The 21,445-nt window shown below is 45.8% G+C and overlaps 1 pseudogene; it reads left to right on the forward strand.

Annotated features, from left to right (window-relative positions):
* LOC115314222 overlaps positions 1 to 21,445 on the forward strand; it is a 33,341-nt pseudogene that overhangs the window by 3,191 nt on the left and 8,705 nt on the right.

A 21,445-nucleotide genomic window follows, 5' to 3' on the forward strand; every position in this document is an offset into this window, starting at 1 on the left:
CCCCCACCCCGCCACTCGTCCTCATTTCTCCGTCCGGCCCTGTCCGTCTTCAATTTGCGGCTATCTGGCCCGTTGCAGCACAAACGCTGCCGACGCCTGGTCTAGATTAATAAAAAAAAACTTATGCCACGCGTGACATTTAGCAACCTTCTCTAAATTAATTGCTATTAAAAAAAACTATAAAAAACGCATAGGTATTTGAGATGGCGGAGGTTCGGGTTCGGCATTGCAAGTGAAGATCAGAGCCAGAAATGATTGAGTTAACGTTTTAATGCGAAAGCATTAAATTTCCTAGGAAGGAAACCGGCGTTATCAGCTTTTGAAGCCGCGAAACTCGGCACCTAAATTCCCCGGTCCCATGGAGCGAAGCTTGTAGTCTGTAGCAGCGAAACGAGGAATACATTGCCATTGGCTTCGACGCGTCACATCAGATTCTTTGTGACGGAAGCCGCAGGGTCCGCTGAAGGTCAAAGCAGACGCTCCTCGCAAAAGATAAAACACGAAGAAAAGCACAGCAACGCAGATGCATGGTCACGGAAGCCCTGGAGCCGAGAGGGGGGGGGGGGGGGGGGTGCCGCGCCTACGCAGTGGGGGAGCGTGATGTCACAGCCGGAGTGCAGTTTGAAAAAGGAAGACTCCTTGTAGGAATGCGCTGCTTGAATGCTTTCGCATTCATACACGTAAGGAGTCTTAAGTGTCTTCTCAAATTTTCTTTTTTCTTCAGGGTTGTAGTGAACAACTATTTTGGATGGAAACTTTTATATAAACTAGGTCCGATTGCTTCGCATAATATGACAACACTCAACTTTAAGTTCAACCAAGTGTGGAGGGGTCTCCAGGGACAGGAGCCGCGATGGAGACATTGCGTCAGCGCCTTGAACGATCCGTACGACCCCGTCCTCGGCTACGGGCTGGGGAGGCTGTATGTGGATAAGTACTTTAATTCAACGGAGAAACAAGATGTAAGTACCCTACAAATAAAAATCGTCAATAGTTTTGTATTAATAATCCCTCATTGAAGCTAAGAGTAGAGTTGTTAGCTTGTTTTGTCCCGGACCTCGATGGCAATCGTTGGAGGTGTCTAAATAAATAAAACAAATAAACTTTACTGGTTCGTAACGCAATTCCATGAAATAGCAGAAATTTAAAATAAGTGTAACTAACTGCCACGTACGGTTTACGCAGTTTAATAATTTTCTAGAGGGACGCTTCGGCGTCAAGTGTCCTCCCGCGTACGTTAAAGACGCCGGCTAACTTGTAGCCCGAGAGCAGCTGCCTGCCGCGCATAAAAGAAGTAACGTGAAACACCGCGGGAGTGAAAGACCGCGCACGGGTCAGTTCTAGTTCAACAATTTCCCATCAGGTGAGAAGTTATGTCAGTGCGCCGAAACCTGTCCTATCCAATCAGGGCCTAGTTAGTATACCATTGGGTGCAGGCCCCGACGCACTCTCGACCAGTTGGACGAGTAACACCACCCTCGCCTGAAGGTCAAGGGCTCACTCAGCTCATAAGGTCAGGTCCCACGGCTCAAAGCCTAAACATTTAGACACGAGCCCTGGCTGCACTCTGGGTAAAAAGCGTTCAAAAGACGAGGACAAAACAGAAAAAAAACACGACAGATATGGACTGTGTCGCAACTGGCAGGTTCGAGTGAACGCAAGTGGCTTTCTGTTTCTTTGTATGCGGCTACCGACGTTTGATTGCACTGCCGGTTGCGAGTGAGCGATTGACTGTCGTGCTTTTTCACTACTTTGTCTTCTACTTCTGTGGTTTTTGAAACAAGATCAATACCTACGAACTTGTGCATTGTTCAACTCTTATAAAACCCTGGTTTTGTTTCTGGTCGGAGAAAATAAACTGACTCCGATAATTTCTGTGAGAGTAGCCAAAACGTGCCTCACAAGGAAAATTGTTCCGCAATCACAAAGCTCGAGCATTAGGTACATTAGAAAAAAATAGATAAACGGTTAAGTTGCCCGACACATTAAAAATGCATCTCGCTAACGCAAGCGCAGCGAAGGAACACACAGGATTCAAAGAATACGGAAACCACCCTCGGGGTTTCAAATAACAATACGTCTACGACTGCTCGTAAACCTTTGTCGCGCTCGGGTAACCCGCAGCTAGCCCCCACAGTCACTGCAACATGATGCGAGGACTCCGCCTTCGTGGCTTGCGTCCGAGACCCGCGTCTTTGGCACTTCGACTGATTCACAAAACGGCCAGCCCTGACAAGTGAACTTAGGTGTTCTGCTGGATGTGTAGGTTTATGTGCCTGGGTGTCCCGGCCCTGCGGATAGGGGTGAACACTTGCGGCCGTGGGAAAAATAAAAAAACTCCGTCCATGATGAAGAGCTATAGGTTCAGCTCGTACCGGGTCTTATAAATGAATCCTTTAAACGAAACGCTATCTCGGCGGCGCGCAAAACTGTGACCCCCTACACTCACTCTGACCGAAACAACAGATATTCAACATAAAATTTATACCAATGTGGAAAATGATAAGCAGTAGCTGATTACAGTACAAAATTGTTCATAACTTTTGTATTCTAAACTGATAATCTACAATATTTTATTTTTTCTCAGTGAAACACAGAACTGGTACAAACTAATTTGACACAAATAATTTAAAAATGATTCGTATCGTAATTTCGCCACAAGCAAATTTAGAGCGGAATCAGTATATTTTCATTATCTCGCTGCGAGCAGAAAATAATTTTTGTGTTAAATTTGTATCGAACATCATAAAAAGCATTTCTCGGGCTGGAAATATGCATCTATTTTCAGGTAGAGTTTATTGCCAATAGTATTAGAGACGCTCTTGGAGTTGTTTTGCAAAATAACACGTGCATAGACAATCAGACCAAAGAAGAGGCAAAAAATAAGGTAACTATATGCTCGAAATCAGACGCAAAATATTTGATTGATTTATATAACCAATGTTTATTCTTTGCTTTCAGCTTGAAAATCTGGTTTTTAAGATAGGCTACCCCGGAGAAATATACCAAGAAAATGTCTTGAAAGACACGTACAAACACGTGAGCATATTGAAGTACAATTTTATTGACATGTGTACAATGTGTCTGAGTAGTGCATCATATGAATAAATACACAAATATTTAACAGCTATATCCAAATGCAATTGCACTTAAATCTGGATTTCACTCTTGGATTACATTTATTTAACAGCAGCCTAAAACCGCGGTCACAGCGCTTATAATTCAGGCAAAGGACAGTCTGCATAACGATTCGAATACAAGTCACCTTCGAGATCCGTGCTTCAAATGCCGCATGGCAATGTGGTAAATAAAAGATCTTTGCACGCGGCATTCGAACCATGGATATTTCGGTGACTCATGTTTCCACGGGCTAAGAACAAAATGGTTAACATCCACCAGCTCGCCTGCGCAATCACTACATTATCATTCATGTTTCCAGATTGTCTTTTCTGTGCTTTATGACTAGAGTGGCCCTGGCACCATGACCCCGGCCTAACCCGTTTTATTGAATAAGCGTAATTTTTTATGTAGTGCGAAAGAACAAACATTTGATGAGGAAACTTAAGAAAAATATTGTTAAAAGTGTTAGAGAACTGATTTAAGTGGATCTAACGGACCTTAATGTGTTCTATGCAGGTTGGGAACGTGACAGCAAATGATTCTTTCCTTGATATTTACCTGACCTTCAGAAAGAACAATGCTATTCATAAATTACAGAAGGTGCACAATTCCTACAATCGGGGCCAAGAGTAGGTGTCCATTTTTTCCTCTTCTTCACAAACATTAAAAGGTGACTTGGTACCTAAGTGCAGTAATCATATATGGTGGTATTAAAAAAGAAAGAAAGAATGAAAGATGGAAAGAAAGAAAGTAAGAAAGTAAGAAAAAAAGAATGAAAGAAAGAAAAGAAGAAAGGTTAAACACATAGTGCGGTAATAATTCAGTTATCGTATTTGAATTGATATGTATGTTAAACTACCACGATAATTCGTCGTTTGTTATTTAATTTGTAAGAATTTGAGATTTGTTGCCTTAATTGCTAAAAAAGAAACTTCTACGGTGGAAAAATTGCAAGAAACGAAATAACATCGACTAGCGTTTGGTGCGAAACCCAAGATTCTTCTGAATATCAAACAATGTGGATTAAACACACCAACTTCAAAAGTAGAAAACGTGACAGAAAATTGCCACAATTAAAGTGAGCGCCCCCTCCTTCCTTAATTAATGTTTTCCTTTTGGGGAATCTACAGAACATGATATGATCTGTACGGAACAGCAGACCAGTTGCAATGTATAACGTATTGACCAGTATTAGCCGATTTATGTTTAAATTCTAGTGAAGTTAGATAACTCAAACAATTGCCATCACTTTTGATATCTCGGGTTTTTGTGCATAATTGTAGCGCAAAGCGAAGAAGTCCGTATTAGTTTCTAAAAAAACAAAATATTTATTTCGGTAGTCTATGCTGTTTTTTTTTTTTTTTAAGTTGAGAAAGGACTTTATGTTCGGGAGTTAGACGTGGGGTTAATAATGGCGGTTGGCAAAGCTAAATTTTCATTGTTGTTTTAGCTTTTCTACATATATAACTAGAAGGGTGCTAAAAGTAGTAAATTGTTGCCCAATGAGTAATTTCGTGAAGCTGATGCGCCTAGCGGTAAACAATTCTATGGCGTTTTGGTATAAGTTCCTAGTTTAAAAATGACAGTGTTCGCAGTTACATATATTGCATAAAGAACTGAGACGTTAGGTCCTAAATTTAGGCGAGGGAAATATTTCGTATTCGTTACTATTACAACGTCTTAAGGGGTGTCCAAACAGGACACTACAAAACGCACGACTCCGACAAATCGTGAAAATTGAAGCGGACGCGCCCGCTTCAAGCCCGCTTCAATTTTCACGATTTGTCGGAGTCGTGCGTTTTGTAGTGTCCTGTTTGGACACCCCTTTAAGCAGGCACCTGTTCACACCGACAAGCGCCCTCACTGGTTTAGCTACTATGGTGCTACCATTGCTCTGCGTTGTAGCGCACTGAGTCTGCTGACAGGCTCTAGCAGCTGTGGCTCTACATAGAAAAACGCAAAGTATGTCGGACAAAGCAGGCAGAATCATTTTTTATACACTTTTATTACGTGACAGCTTGATGAGCTCGTGTCGCAGAAAATCGCGCGTCGGTGGCGTGCCGCGAAATTCCTGGTTGGTCGATAGGGTTATGACGTGAGAGCTACTCGAGCTCGCGCGTGAAGTTTAGGTCTCTTCCCGGTAGTCGACGGGCCAGGTGGTGGAAGTAGCCTCTGGAAGGCGAGGGAGACGTGCGGGGCCGGGAGTTTGCCTTCGGCGCGGTGATGACGGGAGGGTTGGCGGGATGATGGATTTACGTTCAGATGTTGCTTACTCGTTCGGGTCACGAACGCGGAGCCACCAATGTAGTGATATGCGTTCTGCTAAGATATATAGTTTATTGAGCTGATTGTTACATGGCCAAATTTGGGATAACGATGATTATGCGATGTCGGCGTCTGTCCCGGCCGCTAATCCCGTGTCGTCTTGTCTAGTGCAGTCTTCTGCGTAACGTTTTGTGCGTCCTCCTTTCCCGGTAACTCCTCGCAGCACATGTATCCTTTGGCAAGCGGTGGTCCCAAACGGCATGTCGCTTATCGGCCACCACTGCGCGAGGGTTCTTCCAAGAATGCCGTCTGGGGGTCGTATTGGTAGAGAGGAATGCGCTCGCAGCTATAGCTGTCGGCCGCACCACCACAAATCAATTGTCTTTTCTCCTTCAACCAGGTCTAGAGTGTTTCATCTAGGCACACGACGTATGCATCTGCGCGTCAGCACTTTCTATTGAAACTGTTTAAACATTGTTGCACAACGGTTTACACATATAATGGGCCTGTCTGGGAATAATCCGCAGTTCTCCCTTTCACCCTAAAAGTGCTAAACTACTTGGTGCTCTCTGTAAATGGAGAACCACTAAAATTATCAAGACACACCGATCTATACCCGCAGTAAAAGAGAAAACATTAGAAACTGTCAAGCCCCACCGAATTTAGTGAATTGTTATAGACCGAACCCTTACGTGGAATACACGTTAATGTGATTGAATAAAAAATGAAAGCCGTTTACAACTCCCTGTAACGCCGAATTAGAGCGCAGCTCTTGAGGAGGAGGAGGGAAGGGTACTAGGGGGGTGGGTCAAGTGGCCTCGGGTGGCGGGGCGGTCACGTGACCTGGGGGGGGGGGTCACGTGACCTTGTGAGGGTCACGTGACCTTGGAGTGTCACGTGACGTCAAAGGGGGGTTACGTGACCTGGGGGGTCACGTGACGATGCCGCTGACATCATCAGTGACGCCACTGATGGTGTCATCAGTGACGATGCCGATGTGGATACCGATGACATCATCATTACGTCACTGATGACGTCATCAGTGACGATGCCGATGTGGATACCGATGACATCATCATTACGTCACTGATGACGTCATCAGTGATGATGACGATGCGGATGCCGTTGACGTCATCAATGACGTCACTGATGACGTCATCAGTGATGATGACGATGCAGATGCCGGTGACATCATCAGTGACGTCACTCATGAAGTCATCAGTGACGATGCCGATGCGGATGCCGGTGACGCTATTAGTGACGTCACTGATGACGTCATCACTGGCGATGACGTCAACGAGCGGGTCATATGACCTCGGGGGGGTATTCCCAGGTCACGTGACCCCGGGGGAATCACGTGACCTGGGTAACCATCGCGACCCTCGTGAGGGTAACCCTAGTAACCCATGTGAGGGCAACTCTCGTGACCCTCGTGAGGGTAACTCTCGTGACCCTCGTGAGGGTAACTCTCGTGACCCTCGTGAGGGTAACTCCCATAAACCTCGTGAGGGTAACTCTCATATCCCTCGTGACCCTCGTGAGGGTAACCCTTTTGAGGGTAACTAACCCTCGTAACCGTCGTGAGGGTAACTAACCCTTGTAAATCTCGTGAGGGTTACGGGGGTTAGTAACCCTCGTAGCCCTCGTGAGGGTAACCCTTGTGAGAGTAACCCTCGCAACCCTTGTAACCCTCACGAGGGTTACGAGGGTTAGTTACCCTCAAAAGGGTTACCCACACGAGGGTCACGAGGGTTATGAGAGTTACCCTCGTGAGGGTTACGAGGGTTAGTAACCCTCATGGGAGTAACCCTCGTAACCCTCACGAAGGTTACGAGGGTTACTCACGGTTACGCCGACGGCGACGGCGAGGGCGACGGCGACTGCGACGCCGCTGAACCCGGGAATGGGCGCCTAAGAGTTGCGCTCTAAAATATAATAGTGTAATTAATGTATCGCACTGCATTGTGGGAACCAAATGGGAACGCGCAGTCTCATCTCTCTCCCACTTGCGCGTAGCTCTGGTAAGACAAACGCTCGCTTACTTCATACCAGAACTTCATGGCCTCTCACGCTCCTCCTAGACTCGACTACATTACTCGCAGCTTAAAGCTGAGGTAAAACTTCTCATACCATTACAGGCATGACAGTCTGCAAACACGAGTCACCACAATATCCGTGGTTCTAATGCCGCGTGCCAAGTTTTTTCTTGAACTGATTGTCATGCGGCATTCGAAGTCAAATTTTCAAATTTGGGGGTTTTACGTGCCAAACCAACGACGGGCATCTGGCACGCCCCAGCGGAGGACTGAGGATTAATTTCGACCAGCTGGGATCTTTCGACGTGCAACTGAAAGTTCGGTTACACGGCGTCTTCTCCGCAATACGCCTCTGTCAGATTGCAGGCACCTCGGCTGGGATTCGAACCCGCCACATGGGGATCCGTGGGCCGACGCTCTCGCCTCGGAGCCACCGAGGCGGCTCGGCATTCGAAGCACGGATCTCGCGATGATTCGTGTTCGAACCTGTATGCAGACTAGTTTGTATGACATATAAATCCTCCTGCTGTTTACAAACATGAATTGCCGCTTCCGTGCCAAGCAATGTCCGGTTGCTCCGTCTTTCCAAGCCTGTCGAGCGTGATTATGTCACCAATGCTAGAAAGCACACATGCTACACGGAGAACTAAGTTAAAGATTTAACAAGGGCGTTGGTTGTACACTTTAACGTTTTGGGGGAGGCAAGTTGGATTATAAGAATATGCGACAAATTTCATTATCAGATTCGCGCCGCTTCGTTCTTTTGGCGCTCGCCTGGAGATTTGGTGATTAAAAGTTTCATCGACATTTCGATCAGCGACTTTAAGATGGGCTTCGTTAATTCTTTTTGTGAACCCAAAGTTCTCTGAGATTTCAAAGACTGGAGCAACCCCTGGGTGGCGTATGCCATGAAAAGGTTATATATAAAGTGTGACCACGGTTCAAGAGTTTGCCTGGTTGTGCCTCGCGCAACATTCGGTGTTCTGGCTTTTGCAGTTACGGGATCCACCAATCTCGGTCTTTCGAATACATTAAACGTACGGGCATTTCTTTTCTTTAAAGGATGACCTGAGGAGCTTCCTGAGATCGTCTAAATATGGCAATAACTTACTCTGCGGGCTCTAAGCATCCTTGAAATCAATAAATCATAACGATGAGCGTCCAATTCTTCTATTAAATTAGGAACAGAAGATTGAACATACCAAGGTCATCTCAGGCGATAGGAGGAGCATTGTTCCGGCAGCCAGGACGACATGTTACCTATGAAAATTCGACAGTTTGTTGACGTTGCAAACGCTGTTATTACAAAATGTGTATGCTTTTGTGGGTGATAAAAGTAAATAAGAGTATACTTAAATATTTAATTTTTCGCGTAGAGGGAACATAATACTACAATAATTATCCCAAAAACAGGTCACTATGTTCTGTTCTTTTCTTCCACGGGAGTGATGTGGCCAGTCGTCAGCTTTCGAGCGCGTACTCGCTGGGTTTAATCGTAATCTGGGCTGTGTGGACAAAGAGCCGCGCATTCGAGATATCACTTCGTTGTTACTCCGGTCGGATGCGCGAGGATCCTTCGCTCGCTATTGGCTGACAGTAGTCCTGGTTTCGGAACATGGTCCTCTCATCGCCGGAAATGAAATCGGTCTGTGGCGATCTTTAATTTCTTTTTTAATAGAGAAATCGGTCGCGTATCATCATGATTTAGGAATTTCTAGGATGCTTAGAGCCAGCAGAGTGAGTTATCGACCTATTTAGGTGATCTCAAAAACCTCCTCAGTGCACTGAGGGGGTATTTATGCTCGCCAAGGTTTTTATTTGAACACGACACATGAGAGCCAAGCTAACCAGAATATTACTTGCAGCTCAAAATTCTTTTTTTTTTTTCGCTCGAATACCCCCGATCGAGACCTGGTAAGTTTGAATCGCGCTCACTCGCTTCTCTGTGGTCATGTTTCCGTTTTTTTATATTTTAGACAGAAGTGCCTTAGATAAGCAAAGTCGTGGGACATCGAAGGCACACACTCCATACTAAACATTGCCAGAAAATATGATACCCATTTTTGTGAAAAAAGCTGCAATACCTTGATTAAGAAAAACAGTTGCGGGGGAAAGGGAGGGGGGGGGGGGGGAGGGGCGACTTTCGGCAACGCTCTTTTCAATATTTCTTCTTGTTCCCCAGTCCAGTTTCGGTTTCCGTTTCGAGTAGTTCCGTTGTTTTTTCTTACTTTATTAAAAATATACGTGACGCTGTACCACAATATTGCTTGGCTTATAATCTAAAGTCATGTAAAATCGTCTGGCAAAAAAAAGGGGGGGGGGTCAGTGTTTTTTAAAGAACACAACATATAGATCACCCTTTTTTCCATAGCCTTAAGAGCAGAACAGGCGCACGAGTACATAACTTTCTGTTAGAACATAAACGCCACCTGCCAAGTTACACTCCATGGTAAACACTAGCCTCACCTGCCCCCGGGACGTGGACGACGCCTAAAGTATAGACGACGTAAAATGAAAAAGAAAAAAGAAAGCTCATCGAGCAGTATGGTGGTGGCACACCTGGCGCTCTTCCACGTATACAGTCAATACGCCAATTTCACTCAAGTGTACACAGATGGATCTGCCCATGATCAAAGATCAGCTTCTGCATTTGCTGTACCATCTTAAGACCCACATTGTTCCTTCTGGTTATCACATCGATTACCCTCAGCAAGAAATCACCTCCAAGCTATGCTATCAGCATTACAGTTTATTCGGAATACAAGTACGATAAAAGAAAATGCGGCATCTGAAGGGACTGTCAAATGGTTCTCACATTCATGCAATCAATAAACTGTAAAAGCAACAATGGCAGATACATTTAGAAAGTTCGGATATAAATGGCTGCGTCAATACAGACATAACACGATATTGCACTGCAGTGGGTTTCAAACAGTGTTGCGGAATGGACACCCCCATTCCATTCCAATTCCATTCCGGGGAATTAGAGTTTTCGATAATTCCATCCCTTTCAACTCCTAGGAATGGGGACGCTGGGCCCATTCCCACTTCTGGAATGGCTAAATCGTTCCATTCCATTCCTCTAATTTCTAAAAGTTAATAGTGTCATTTAACATCTGCATTGTGTTGCAGGGTTAGGCAGAAATATTTAAAAATATATTTGGAAATACAAACACTGGGATAGATGAAAATAGTTGCTCAAAGTCTCAAATATATCTGTAAAAAGTGTATCGCGATACGTATCGGAAAGACATTTTAAAAAGAGGCAAAAAATCTTTGGAAATACAAATACAAAAATACATTTTAGGGAGAGCAGAAATATAGATACTGATAATGCAATACATTTTTCAAATTTCTTCGAGACGCCAACTGAGATGAGGCTTTAAGCTTGAAGTGGAAGTTTTTTGTTGTCCCGAAATTACTTTCCCGCAGGCTTGGGCCTTCGCCTTAAAGGTAATGTTTCCGGGCGTAGAGTCTTCAATGCGTTCAAAAAAACTTCCATCAAGTATTGACCGCGCTCCCTTTCCTGCCATCCTGCCTGTCTGACCAGTGATGCGAAAAGATTTGGACCTCTCAATAAATTTCATCAAAACATCACCACTTCCCTGTCCAATAAGGGTGCCCCTGTCAGCACTGATAACTTGACGTCAGGGAGGGATGAACTAGTATTGCTAGTATTCTTGCATCTGTAAGTGTTGCCTGGAACATGAAACTTTACCCACGCTGCTCTATGAAAGGACAGTGCGTACTTTCGTTGTAGGTGACTTCGTTGAAGACCATGCAGGCAGTTGCATTTTGAATTTTCGAGAAAAGTGGACCACCTGAAGCATCCTGAAGCACATGTCTTATCTTCTTTTACGGTTGAAAAATCGATGCGGTGGCATCCCTGTTGTGACGATCCTACCTGCCGACCCTCCGCCTCCAACGCATAAATGGCAGTCCTCAAGTTTCGACTAGCATCATTCAAACAGACACCTCGTAGATTGCGACCTGAGATGGCCGACAGAGGTGCGAGCTGTCCGAGAAACAGCGCGCTGGTGACGAGTCGCAGGTGTACGAAGTCTGGGTCCGCACAGCGAGGCCACGTCTGGCGGTCTGGCCTCCTTCCTGGGTATCGGATCATCAGAGCTGCGGGTCACGTTCACGTCGGCTGATGATGTACCTTCAGCCTTGCAATATTACAGGCGCAGACGCATCCGGATGTGTTGAACTTCACTAGTGAAAGGCGCCACCACCGCCCCCCCCCCCACCCCCCTTTGTTCTTTGCTTTCACGGTTTTTTTTTTTTATTGCATTTTTTGCGTATTAGTCTGTTAGGTCCTTACGCCGGTTCGCAGTTTCCTGCTCATTTTATTTCTGAACAACTGACTCGCCGACTGGCTTGGTATAGCTGAACGTAAATAAATAAATAAATAAATAAATAAATATAAAGAAGTTGGCCCATTCCATTCCCCTGAGCGTCGCTGCCATTCCATTCCCATTCCATTCCGAGGTCGAGAAAGCGCGGAATGATTTGGGAATCATTCCAACTCCGGAGTGGCAACTGCGCAACACTGGTTTCAAAACACAATAGCCGACGGGGCAATGAAGAGGCAGACTGCCTCGCCAAAAAGGCGCACCGGTACGGGAAATATCAGCTTGTTCCCCTTTCCCGCGGAGACACTTGGGAGATATTAAGAACGGTAGCGCGCAAAAAGTATGGTTCTAAGTAACATTACAAAAACTCTAAACGCTCCATTTTCTACGACGCTGACCCTCAGATAGAATTCTGCGTGCCCATTTCTCTCACACGCAGCATGGAAACACTACTGCACAGACTTACACCGTATCTATCGTGCAGAGTTTCCAGAATGCGCATGTGGACAGTCAGTCGCAAAACGCATCACCACTAGGATGCTCGAGATTTGAAAAGTGTCGAATAAAGCTGAAGTTTCTTCTCATAGCACCTAACGACCGTTTCCTGCTGTCGCTAGAAAAGGTGCTGGGACCTCTTTTTACTCCAGCTTTACGAAAGAGTGATCTGCTTGCCTTACGTGATTTCATCTTGGAAGTCAAAAAAGCGAACACTTATTTAGAGTAATAGATCTTTGCCAAGAAAACTAAGACTCTGCACAAAACTATAAACATCATTCTATAAGAAATTGACATTATATACATTCCTGAACTGCAAAGTTCTGTATTATATACTCATATATGCTACCTTGGTTGTATATTATCGTGATAAATTAGCTTTAATGTAAAGAGTGTTCAGCTAATCTAATGGGCATTAAAATTATATTTTACAGTGCACAATTTAATCGCGTTTTAGTGTAGGAATTAATGCATGTAAATTGCTAAAAATAATCATTGTACCTGAACTTAAATAGTGTAATTTTATACTTTGGAGTGTATTGTAGGGTGTGCTGTGCAGTGCTTAGTTTATGTGACTACTCTGAACACTCAAGTAAATGAACTCAAATCACCCAAGTTCAAAGGAGTAGCCGATGCTGCTATAGCGGCAGCCAATGTCGTCTTTTGTTTTTATCAGGTATTAAAGAAAGGCAGCCGGTCACGGGCCCGGTTTCACATGCTCTCTATTGGAAACAAGCTTGTTTTAAAGTCAATATTTGGGTGCGCCACGTAATGTTGAATTTTGCACTTGCGGTACGCAAATTGCTTACTCGCTGTTTTGTCATTGACCCTAGTCTCGTGCCTAAACGGCGGCAATAACAGTTCATGAACGCGTTAAAATCGAGAGATTTCTGGCGCGGTGTTGAAACCAGCGCCAGTCAAGGTAGAGCCATTGGATCCTGGGAAATTAGCGCCAAGCTCCCGGTACGGTCGCCATTTTCGTTCACAGAATGGGCAGTTTCTTTTTCACGTATCCGTTCTTGGAGAGCCTATCTAAATTCACTAGTGATGGGTAGCTTTACAAAGACGTTTCTTTTATAGATCTCGATATGTTACTACCCACACCCCGGCGGAACAAGCTTAGCACATCGTACACCGCCACCACATGCAGCGTCGGTTCTTGAAGGCAATCAAAAATAACTTTCCTCTCTTAAAATAGGCGAAAACAAGAATATCATTGCAATAGATCTGTGGAGATAAGCATAATTAATATGTTGATTGCATGCAAAGTCCCAAAGACACTTTTATTGTCGATGAACGCTTTCAGTGCAATGATGGTCCATTGCGATCTAGGTGCGACTGGTTCAAAGCAACTAGTTCGAAGCCTCGAAGATTTTAACAGACCAAATTGGTTATTGCCATCGCGAATGAGACCGATCAGTCACTCACCTGACGAGGTTTGATCGTCTCTATGTTAGTATTTGTTTGTGTCGTCGCAATTATGGTTCATTAAATTAGCAGTTTCTTGTTGACCTCTATTCTTGGTAGGCCGATCTAAATTTGCTACAAGTGACAGGTAGCTTCAAAGATATCTTTCTTGAATATATTTTGTTATCCACACACCCGCAAAACAAGTTCACATCTTAACATACTTAAAGCGGGGCACGGACACGTGAAAATCATATATTTTTTTATTACCCGAAACTATTGAATACGGTGACTGGACATTACCCTCAAAATTCGAAACTTGGGAATTCAGTATTTGTGAAGTAAAAAAATTTCCAAATGCCAAATTTGAAGTTCCCGCGCGATCCGCGCCAGTGGAGTCCAGTCTGTAAATACTGAAGCACTGCGAGTCCAGTTTCTTTCGCGCCTCCGCTCCGAAACGCTGTTGCCGCCGAGACCCGAAGTGAGGAGGTGAGGAGCGGGAGAGAAGGGTGCAGGCGTACCGGGAAACCGTTTTGCTGCGTGCTGCCTATCGCTGCGATCAGACGGCGCTGCCCCAGCGGAGTCACAACTGAAACTAGGATGCACAGATAACAAACCCAGTTGTTTTGACCGTTTGACAATTTCCTTTTCGAAGCCAGAGAGGTCGTCGCGCACCTAAAAATGGGAATTTCGTCCGACTCCCCGACTCACCGATCATCCTCTGCTACATGCGTCGGGCGCCGCCATGTTTGTTTGCGATGGAGGATAAAAATCCAGGAGGCGACATCACACCGGACTCAGATTTTTGGTATTTCAAGACAAAAGGGCAATAGTGCGTTCGCAATTGCGTTAAAAATTTGTTTTACGATTGTCGTTTTTCAATTTTATAAAAATGTCGCCTACGAAGCTTCTAAATTTTATATTTGACGTCAAAAATCAGAAGAAGCGAGGAGGTGAGGAGGGGGAGCGAAAAACACCACAAATAAAGCGCACGCGCGCGTGGTGAAATTTTTTTCGTGATGCGGTATTTTTTGCGTATTTATGACTACAACTTGCATCGTCTTAGGGAATAAAAAAATACGACCTTTGGGGTGTCAACGCTCCTTTATAACATTAACCATTCGATGCTTGAAGGACCCAATCAAGTTCCAAATTTTTTTTTAAATATATACGCGGAATGGTTTGCCAAATATCTTTTCATTATTTTTCAAAAAATCATTAGAGTCAGCTTCTATACCGGACGACTGGAAAATTTCTAAAGGGATTCCAATCGTGAAGTCAGGTGATACGTGCAGCGTATCGAGCTACCGGCCGATTTCAATAACGTGAAGTTGCTGCAAACTCTTAGAACATATAGTTTCAAAGCATAAAGACACACTTGCAACCACTCATTTTCTTGTGAATGACCGGCAACACGGCTTCAAGAAAGGCCTATCTACTCGCACGCAATTAACTGAAGTTGTTAATTTTTATATTCACGCCTTTTAGACTCCAGGGGGCAGGTAGATTGTTTCTTTCTAGACTTCCAGAAGGCCTTCGATAAAGTAAGTCATGAGAGGGTAGTGGTAAAATTGGCGTCTGAATTTGAAGAACCAGCGTTTGCTTCGTTGGATTGAATCCTTTTTACTTAATCGCAGGCAGTTTGTAGATTTTAAAATGGCTACACATATCTGTGTGATAAAGCGTCGGTGGTTCCCCAAGGGTCCGTATTGGGTTCGTTATTGTTTTTAGCTTTTATAAACGATTTAATAGGAAATGAAAAAGTGCGTGCTAGGATCTTTGCAGACGATTTTCTTATATTCACCGAAGTTCACTGGGCCTCTAATCAGGATATATTAGATAGATTTCTGACTAACGAATGGTGTACCGCTTGGCAAATGTCTCTAAATCTAGAAAAAGCTGTATGTGTGACATTCGCTCACAAACGTCAACCACTAATATTTCCCTACAACCATAATGACACTTTCTTATCTTGATCGAAAGAATTCAAATACCTTGGCGTCACGATAAAAAACGATTTAAAATGGAGTCGTACGTCCGCAAAATAGTTAAAAATCCCGATAGTAAATTGCGCTACCTCCGAAGAATCCTTAAATTTGCGTCTGTCGAAGAAAGGCTCACGACGTACAAAACGCTGATTTGGATTTTGCTTGGACATGCTTCCCAAATCTGGGACCCTCACGTGATGTGCCTTGAGCGTAAATCGGAAAGGGGTCAACGTCTTGTGGTACGCTTTACATTTTCCAGATATCGCCGACAAATCGCCTGCCCAGTGTTGTTCTCAAGCCAATCTACCATCGCTTATTAGTCCGAGAGAAACTAAGCGCTTAAAACTTCCCTTTATGATTCTCACTGACCTTCTTTTTATTGAGAAATCATCTTATATTACGTCTCACCAATCTAGAAGTTCAAGAAACAAACACAGTCGACATATACAATAATACAGATATAACAAAGAGTGTTTTAAAAATTGTTTTTCCCCGCACAATGCACGAGTGGAATTCGTTGCCTGAAAGTGCTGTATCATGTCAAGATGCAGAAAAGTTATTTTCTTCATTGAGCGTGTTTCTAGGGATTTAGATATATTGTCACGGGTGGTGACCAGAAAAACAATAGATAAACAGGAAGAAATAAACGTTTAATGTGGCGAACTTGTGCCAAAATAAAAGAGTATAAAAGATAGTAACAGAGCGTCGCGGGCGTCGAAGTCGGCAAAATCGCAGGATCGAGCGCTGGGGCGAGACTGAGTACGTTCGCCTTGCCGAATCCCTTATGTACCCTTATGGGTTTCTGGATCGTTCCGCGTAAAAGGTACGGCGCGTAGAACATTCTGACCTCGAATCAGCAAGACGGTTCTCGAATTCACCAGAACATCACATTGCAGTGTCAACAAAAATGTGTAGCCGCGGCCAGGAATCGAACCCTGGCCGTCTGCGTGTAAGTCAAGCCCGATAACCGTTAGGCCACGCGCGCGCTGCCTACTTGGCCAGCTGCGCGCGCGGCATTACCCCCCCCCCCCCCCCTCTTTAAAAAGTGCATCGTCCCGATGCAACCCAAAATCAAAACAAAGCAAATAAAAAGAACGGTAAACTAAAGAGTCATTTGGAATACGTAAGGTCCACTGTCCTATCGAGCATAGTACGGCTTCATGCGCACGACGTGGACGACTTCTGGTCGTGGAGGGCGGCGTGATGAAGTCCGTGTACCGTCGGGCATCACGTCGTAGTTCCGATCGCCAAGTCGACGAAGCACTTTGTAGGGTCCAAAGTAGCGCTTCAGGAGTTTCTCGCTGAGAACACGGCGGCGGATCGGTGTCCACACCCACACCCTGTCTCCGGGCTGGAAGTGGACGTCGCGGCGACGAAGGTTGTAGCGGCCAGTGTCGATACGTTGTTGGGCTTGAATCCGGAGTCTGGCGAGCTGACGGACTTCTTCAGCCCGTTGGGCAACCACCTGGGCGTCGTCGCTTCCGTCGACAGTCGGTTCGTGGGGTAACATTGCGTCCAGCATTGTCGTCACTTTGCGACCATGAACCAGTTGAAAGGGTGTAACCCCGGTGATTTCTTGTACGGCCGTATTGGAGGCAAAGGTGACGTACGGCAAAACCTCGTCCCATGTCTTGTGCTCCACGTCGACGTACATGGAAATCATGTCGGCGATGGTCTTGTTGAGTCTTTCCGTCATCCCGTTGGTCTGAGGGTGGTACACCGTGGTGCGACGGTGGCTGGTGTGGCTGAGACAAAGGACTTCTTGTGTCAGCTGGGCCATGAACGAGGATCCACGGTCGGAGATCAGGACTTCGGGAGCGCCGTGCCGGAGGACGATGGATTCAATGAAAAACTTGGCAACTTCCACAGCAGTCCCGGAGGGAAGGGCTTTCGTTTCGGAGTACCGCGTGAGATAATCTGTGGCGACGATGATCCAGCGATTTCCCGACGTCGACGGCGGAAAAGGGCCAAGTAGATTCATTCCGATCTGCTGGAAAGGGGCCGTTGACGGAGGAATTCACTGCAAGAGTCCGGCCGGCCTCGTCGGAGGTTTCATTCGTCGCTGGCATTCATGGCATGACCGTGTGTATAGGTGGACGGTTTTGGGGAGCTTGGGCCAGTAATACTTTTCACGAATACGGGCCAGTGTCCGGCTGTAACAAAGGTGTCCGGACGTCGGGTCGTCGTGGCAGGCTTGGAAGATCTCCTCTCGAAGGTCGGTCGGGATTACCAGCAGCCACGTCGAGTTGTTGTTGCCGAAGTTTTTTTTGTAGAGAACACCTTGTCTAATGGCGAAGGTCGGCAGGACTCGTGAAAAAACAGGTGGTACGGCACTCCCACGCCCTTCCAGGTGCTCTATTAGTGCGCGCAGCTCAGGATCGTCTCGTTGACGTCGGGCCATGTCGTCGGTGTTCACTGCGCCTAGGAAACACTCGTCGTCATCGTCGTCACTGCTGTCGGAAGGTGTTTCGACGGGATTGCTTTACCACCGCCCCTTCCCCCCCAGATCGCCGCGATTGCTGAAGAATCATTCCCACCTCAGCAACAAATTACGGCGCCAGCGCAGCTCGACATTGACCCCAAGCTTCCAGGCCCGAAACGACGGCAGCTAAGTGACCTCCTCGCCGAATACAGTGACGGCTTCGCGACGTCGTCGAGGGTGCGCCAAACCGCCATCGCGAAACACCGCATCGTTACCGAGGACGACGCGCGCCCTGTGCATCGATCGCCGTACAGAGCCTCCGTTAAAGAAAGGGAGGTGATCCAGGAGCAAGTTCAAGAGATGCTGAACGACAACATAATCCAACCTTCAAGCAGTACTTGGGCCTCCCCAGTCGTACTGGTTAAGAAGAAAGACGGGACGCTTAGGTTCTGCGTGGACTACCGGCAGCTGAACGCAGTGACGAAGAAAGACGTCTATCCACTCCCCCGCATCGACGACACGTTAGACCGGCTGCGCCATTCTCGATACTTTTCATCGATGGACCTGAAGAGCGGCTACTGGCAGATCGAAGTCGACGAACAGGACCGAGAGAAGACAGCCTTCGTCACACCGGATGGGCTGTACGAGTTTAAGGTGATGGCCTTCGGACTGTGCACGGCGCCAGCGACGTTCCAGCGTGTCATGGACACCGTACTGGCAGGACTGAAGTGGCAGAGCTGTCTCGTCTACCTCGACGACGTCGTAGTGTTTTCTGGCGACTTCGACGAGCACTTGCAACGACTCCGAGCTGTTCTACAAGCCATACGGACCGCCAGACTCACCCTCAAGCCGTCAAAGTGTCGGTTCGCCTATGACGAACTGAAGTTCTTAGGTCACGTGGTTAGTAACGAAGGCATTCGTTCAGACCCAGAGAAGACTCGCGCCGTCGCAGCATTTCCAGTGCCAAGAGACAAGAAGGCCGTGCGAAGGTTCCTTGGGCTATGTGCCTGCTATCGGCGCTTCGTTCGAGATTTCTCAAGGATTTTGGCACCGCTCACAAACCTCACGAAGGACGCCCAGAAGTTCGAATGGGCCGAGGGGCAGCAGCAGGCATTCGACGAGCTGAAGCGACGACTGCAGACGGCTCCTGTTCTTGGACATTTCGACCAGGATGCGTAAAGCGAGATTCACACGGACGCAAGTAACGCAGGACTTGGCGCGGTACTGGTTCAAGTACAAGAAGGCACCGAGCGAGTCATCGCCTACGCAAGTCGGACATTGTCCAAGGCGGAGCGAAATTACTCCACGACTGAAAAAGAATGCCTTGCAGTCGCCTGGGCGATCACGAAGTTTCGTCCGTACTTATACGGAAGCCCGTTTCGCGTAGTCACGGACCACCATTCGCTCTGCTGGCTTGCGAACATCAAGGACCCGTCAGGACGCCTTGCGCGATGGAGTCTCCGACTACAAGAGTTCAACATGACCGTAGTCTACAAGTCAGGCCGCAAGCACAGCGACGCCGTCTGCCTGTCGAGAGCTCCCGTCGAAACACCTTCCGACAGCAGCGATGACGATGACGACGAGTTTAATGGGGCGAACTTGTGCCAAAATAAAAGAGTACAAAAGATGATAACAGAGCGTCGCGGGCGTCAAAATCGGCGAAATCGCAGGATCGAGCGCTGGGGCGAGACTGAGTGCGTTCGCCTTGCCGAATCCCTTATGTACCCTTATGGGTTTCTGGATCGTTCGGCGTAGAAGGTTCGGCGCGTAAAACATTCTGACCTCGAATCAGCAAGACGGTTCTCGAATTCACCAGAATTCATTGCAGTGTCAACAAAAATGTGCAGCCGCGGCCAGGAATCGAACCCTGGCCTTCTGCGTCTAAGGCAAGCGCGATAACCGTTAGGCCACGCTCGCGCTGCCTACTGGGCCAGCTGCGCGCGCGGCAATATTGCCGTGATCTGTATGTAAATGAACGGGTGTGGCTTTTGATTTTGAACCAGTGCACTTTTGTTTTAAATATTTGTTTTCTTCCTACTCCTGTCAGAGTCCTGACAAGGACTAACAGTATGTGAAATAAATAAAAAGACATCCATAAATAAATAAATATGAGGTCTCCAAGGAGGCCAGACATTGGACGCTTGAACTGACCTAACTGATAACGAACAATAGTAGAAACGGGGAGGTTGTTTCGGGACAGGACGAAATGGGAAACGGTAAAACGAGAAGGTCGTTTTGAGCCGGGTCAAAACCGGAAGGTACAAGCGGGAAGGTTGAAATGGGAATGGATCGAAATGGGAGCTGCCCGTTTGGCAACCTTAATTTTCTCAGTGACGAGACAAATCGATCGCGTCTTGGAGAAAACTTTCAGAATATCAATAATAGTAAAAGGAGCAGTATCGGAGAAGGCAAGAACGGTAGTTTAAAGATAAGCGATATCCTTATAACTGCATCATCTCAGCGCATACGAATGGGATATTCGTCCAGTTGCAAAATTAAAATTGTTTTTTTTTCGGAACCACGCACTTCTTATTACCAAGATATTATTTTCCAAACCTTACATTTGTACCAGTTAAAGATACATATGCGCCAGGATGCATATTGGTTATATTTTCGCCGCCCGAAAACTTTGTTTTTTTATTCAGTAAGCTTATTTTTATTTCCTGCATGCTCGTTACACACCTAGCACGGGACCTCGACTTTCTGGGATATTTTTTTTAATAATTGCACGTATGCGTTCTAGATACATTGAGGCACAGGTTAGATATTAAAGTTAATCACATGCGAGGAATGTCACGCAACTTCGCACGCAAGAATAAAATAACGCACTTAAACTTGGAGGAACATGTTCACAGATCGATGTTCACGCATATACATGTATGGGTTCAAAATGAAGAATGTGCGATTTCAGATAAAATCGAACAGAGGCTGACTTGTCGACATTTTAGTTCACTTGATATTTTTATGTGATTGCCTAATTTATGTCATAAAAATGTATAAATATTTTGACAATTATAAATTTCAGGACGCAAAAAAATATACACCACGAGGAAGTAGACACTCGCATTTATGCACTCCGCCCGTGTGATCAATGTTTAGCAGTAAATAACTCAAGAAATAATAATAGAAGTCCACTTATGTACATAAACAATGTATTTTTGCAGATAAGTATTATAAGACCGATGAAAATTTGAGCCTTATAAGTTGATTGTGTTAAATAGCTCGTCAGCGAGAGTCAAACAACTATTATGTGGCTATTTGACTTTATCCCTTATTTTCTGCCATTTCTGAAAAGAAATTGATGCACCTCTGATTACACCTGAAGCAATGCATACCTGTTAAAAAAAAAACAAAAAC

Source organism: Ixodes scapularis, unplaced genomic scaffold (assembly GCF_016920785.2).
Source record: "Ixodes scapularis isolate PalLabHiFi unplaced genomic scaffold, ASM1692078v2 ptg000236l_1___fragment_2___debris__unscaffolded, whole genome shotgun sequence".
In the NCBI taxonomy this organism is placed as follows: domain Eukaryota; kingdom Metazoa; phylum Arthropoda; class Arachnida; order Ixodida; family Ixodidae; genus Ixodes; species Ixodes scapularis.